This window comes from Lactuca virosa, chromosome 2 (assembly GCF_052849685.1).
Source record: "Lactuca virosa cultivar CGN04683 chromosome 2, Lactuca_virosa_CGN04683_v6, whole genome shotgun sequence".
In the NCBI taxonomy this organism is placed as follows: Eukaryota; Viridiplantae; Streptophyta; class Magnoliopsida; order Asterales; family Asteraceae; genus Lactuca; species Lactuca virosa.
Window position 1 is genome coordinate 189037384 of NC_136427.1, and position 5143 is coordinate 189042526.

Consider the following 5143-nt stretch of genomic DNA (forward strand, 5'->3'; position numbering starts at 1 on the left):
AAATTCAACCTATGGAAGCACATTCAAACTTAGATTCATCAAGTAAAGTTGAAAACCCTAGAAATCCCGGTTTAAGTCCATTATAGACTAGGATTTCCTTATCGGGCCTAATGGGCCAATAAACTTCCAATTTGACTATTTTGGGCTCAGAACTCTTAAATGGGCTCTCATTGGACCCACTTTCAGGAGACTTAACCTTTTTGGGCTTTATAAGTCTAAAATGGACTAGTTTACCTTTTGTTAGAACAAAGTTCTATTAGGATCGTTAGATTCTATGCAAGCAAACAGTTAAGAATGTAATCAAGAACACAAGAATAGCTTTGAATATGTCGAATGATTAATACTTCAACGCCTCAGAAGAGCTCGATTAAGAACTTCAACTGTAGGGTGTTTAGGGTTACAAAACAATGAACATAATAATCAACCCCGTCTAATGCATACATGCATGCATATTTATAGTATAACCCTATCAGATAAACACGGATGGACAGGCCCAATCCGGATACAAAACAAAAAAGCCCAAGACGCAACACAATTAGACTCAACAATCTCCCCCTTTGCGTCAATGGGACCGAAAGCTCACTTCGGTTGAGCTGCAGAAGTCTTCTTTATTGTTTTGAACACCTTCGGAATAATAGCCAGCAAATGATGACGAAACGTTATGTACCACCGAAGCATGTCAGTAAAATTCTTCTTGTCAGCTTCTGAGTTTTTCTTGCACCGATGTATAATGTTGATGATATGCTCCAAGCAGTCAGTTGAAAATAAATGTTTATCAACAAGAGCGAACAAAAATTTGTGAGCTTCGCCTTTTGTAAACATCACAGTGAGATGTTTTGAATCTATTTGGCCCATCTTCATCTTATTCACATCTCCTGGTTTCGATGTTGGCTTGATGGTCAGTTTCTTGTTCATTACTTTCGCTATCTCTTGATCCATAGCTGCGACCTCATGGATGTAAGAAGCCAACATCCTCTTCAAGTGCTCCAAAATCGGTTCATATTCCCTCGGATTTGTAAACAATAAAATCCAATCATGAGGGTTTAGATTCGGAAGATCTGCTAGAGATATAATCGACACCGAGTTTGCAGAACCTCGTGTGATTTTGAAATTGACATTTACAAATCTCCCAGCAGACGTAGGTTTCAGTACCTTGACAGTGATTATTTTCTGTGCGCTCCATGTCAAGTACTGAGGTTGTCCATACTTCAGATAGAAATCAATAAGCTCTCGGTCAACCTTTGGATGAGGAAAAGGAATCTCAGCAGTCGAATCAAAATAGTGAAACGTGAACGCCTTTCTTGTTATCGGCATATCGAACTGCGAGTCCTTAGAATTATCACAGTCAAACGAAGCAACAGGTTCCAACCAATAAACACTTGGAAACTCTATAGCTTGATTGATAAGTGCCTCTTCAGTCCATAAGGGAAACAAGGCCTTCTTGCAGTTCAAGGCTTCTTCTTCTTCCTTGTTTCTCCTTTCCATCTCCTCTGCTTCCCTTGCAACCTTCAAGGTTTCATCAAGCTCTTTGTCTCTCTTCTTTCGCTTGAGAGCCTCAGCAATAGTTTCACCGGATTCGTTATTGCTATCATCATCAATCTCCTTTTGCTTTTCTTGTGGACCAGAACCTGAAGCTACATTATCCTTCAGATCGGTTGTAACTTTGACCTTCGGTTGAGCAGTTTCAGTTTCAGTCTTAACCTTCGGTTGAGGAGCACCCTCTCCCCTTGTTTTGGAGCAATAAATCTCTCCGAAACACCCTTCATCTCGTGTAACAATGCAAGGGCGGGAAGAAGTTTTGTTGTAAGATGATTCCGAATGGTCAAAGTGAGGATAGGATCATGAGCACCAAGAATGTTAGTGAGCATATCCTTCACATCCCCTGCACAGCTGCGAAAAACACCTCTTTCGGTCTTTAACAAAGAAATTTCTTTTTCTGCTTGGGCTAGCTGCACTTTCTGTACTTCGATCATGGATGTTTGGCGAGCAAGATCTTCCTTCAAAGCACTTTCTTTCACCAAATCAGCATGAAGAGATTCAAGTCGAGAATTCACTGAACTGATAAGTGAAGAGTTCTCGGCTTGGATAGAGGAACGCACAGCCTCAAACTTAGTTTGTTCTTCCTGAAGAGACTTGGAGAAAGAATCCACATAAGCATTTACCTTTGCTGCATTTGTATCAGCATGCCCTTTAAGTGACTCAAGAAAAATCTGAGTACTATGTACAATTTTAGTAACATCAGTGGTGGCCTTTTGGCAAGAGGAGGTAGACGCATTAACAGCTTTGGTGGATTTTTCAATTGACTCTGTATATTGTTCAAGAGCAGTGTCCAAAAAGGCTTTAAGCACAACACCACTATAGGACTTGCTGTCTTCAATCAATTTATCCAATTTCTCATGAATGCTTTGCAAGTGTTGACATGTGACAGGAGCATCATCATCCTCATCAGTAGGAAGCCGATAGGGATTGAAGTATGTAGAATCATACTCATCATTAGCACCACCGAGAGTGGCACCGGAGTCAGTTGAAGGTGAGGGTGAAAGGGGTGTAGAAGTAACTGGGGGTTCTGTTTCAGTAGTCGCCCCCGTATCACATACGTTGACGCCGACTGTCGGTTCAGGAATAGTGGTGGTAGTGGATTGGGAAAAAATAGGAGTTGAGATGGGAGTTGTAGAAATAGGAACAGACGAAACTGGTGGTAAAGTTGTTGTTTGAGATGTGGTAGGTGGGGGAATAGGAGGAACCGAAATTGGAACTGTCTGTTTCGGTGATGGATGTGGGGTTGGAAGTTTGTTATGAGGAGATTCGGTTGGAGTAGGAGATCCGGGAGGAGTGTTACCTCTCGGTGATGCACGACGAATTTCCTCTTCTTCACCTTCATCGTCATTTTCTGAGCTAGGAGGAGTAGGACTCTTGGACCTTTTTGCCATTTTTTTAATCTTCTTCGGTTTAGAAGAATCTCCTTTATCAGACTTTCGCTTCTTGGTCTTGGTAGGCTTAGTCTTATCCTCCTCTGTTGTCTCCTTCTTGGTAGAGGCCCGTTTCCCTCGGTTACTCGGCTTGTCAACAGCATCTAGGGCAGCCTGCTGTTCAGGAGATAGAACTCTCGGTTCCTTGGGAGGAAGTTTTCGATAATCATCGATGAGTTTACTTTCGTCTATAACACATCTATACATTGTCTCAGGGATAGAGCCAATGTGAGGAAACTTCAGAGGATCAGAAATTATGATTTTCTTGGTGTGAAACGTAGCAATAGACGCAACTAGGGCATCCTTCATCACCAGAATTTCCAAAGAATTTATCGCCCTTCTGGTAATGAGAGTCCAAAATCATGCACATTAGATTTCAGAATGCCTCGTTCTAGTGTTGAGGCTTTGCACCACTTGAGACCAGATGATCGTCCCATAATCAAGATTGAGACCATTGTAAAGGCCGTAGAGAAGGGTTAGGAAAGCCTTGCTAGTGCCATCAGATCCAGCACTTCTCTCCGCCAAACTCTTGATGAGAAGAGTAAGCATTCCATTCCATGGGGACGGTAGGCAGGACTTCTTAACCTTCGTTATTGTTGTAAGCACGTCAGTGTATCCCATTTCGTACAACATCGAGAAAAGCTGAGTAGTGGTGATGAAATCGGGTGAAATCACAGATGAATCCACAACGAGGTGCAACAGGGAACAAAATCTCCCCTTCGAAATTGAAGTTTTATGAGAGTGGATTTGGAAGTAGATTCGTTCCTTTTTCTTTTCATAAGATGCAGTAGAGTAAACCTGGGATAAAAGAGACATTGGGACGGCTTCCACCTGTGTTAGGGCTAGAACCAGTGGAGAATACTTCAAACACTCAACCACCTGCAGCATGTACGAATCGTACAGAAATGGATTGAGTTCAATAATCATGTTCTGATTGGGCTTGATCGAAAGCAATGTGGACGAAGCAGTCTGATCGTGAACGGATGAAAAAGTCGCCATTGTTGATCGAAGAAAGAAGATGAACAGTTTGAAACTTGCCTTTTAATTTTGAGAGAATTTGTTGCTGGTAAAAGACAAATAAAAGAAGAAACCCTTTATATACCGTTGCTAGGAGAGAGAAAAATCATCATGATAATGAAGCGGTCACTAAAACGTCGCCTGAAAAAGCGCGATGTGACAGGTTGGGTACTCCCAGGTATACATCAGCACGCGTGGGTAGTGAGACCGTTCAAATTCACGCGCCTAAATTCTTATCCTCAATCGTCGTTTGAAATTCAGTTGCGCTCCAAGATATAGAATTACCCCTGTTTCGCCAAAAGATAAACACAAATCGAACTTACAGCAACCAGAATGTTGGAAAATTAAAATTTTCGTGCAATAGAGTGACAAAAGATAAAGAAATAAAGCAAATGTGTATTGGATGTGAGTGATGTCTCATTGTAAGACAGAAAGCAGGGGATTCCGGGCAAGAATCGCTTCCTTCAAAGTCAAGAGAGACTTGAAGTGCTTGTGTGGGTTCCCGTGAAATAACGATCAAATGTTTATAGAGAAACATTGAAAGGCTTCTTTTTAAATCATTGGCTTAAGGTGGCTTATCTTCAACCGAACGTCGATGCTTAACATAAGACCGAACATGGGAAGAAGTACTTGTGAGACTTAACTTAAGGTGGCTTATCTTCATCCTGTGACATCTTCTCTACATCCGCCACCAGCTTGTTATATTCCTTTTGGGACTTAACTGCCGTGTTCGTTCCTGAATGAACAAACGGCCCAAGTGTGATAGCTTCCCAGATGAGATAGCCATTATCTTCAGATCCAACCACATAGTCTTCAAAGTGATGCGCCTATACTTCATAGTCTTGAGTGTAGAGTATGGGTATCCTGGTTGTTGATCCAATGCTGTTTGAGATGTTGATGGGATTTGTTTGCGAATCTTCGTGAGACATGGTGAGCTGCTAGAATCAAACCTGTAAAATTGAGATTTGGGTTTTATCTGAAACAGAGTTGCCGTTGATACGAAGAAGACGACTTCTATTTATACGATAAAAGCGGAAACCCTAAACAATTCTGAATACAGAAGGAATGTGTATTGATCACACAGTCTCCTGCTCTGATACCAATTGTTAGAACAAAGTTCTATTATGATCTTTAGATTCTATGCAAGCAAACAGTTA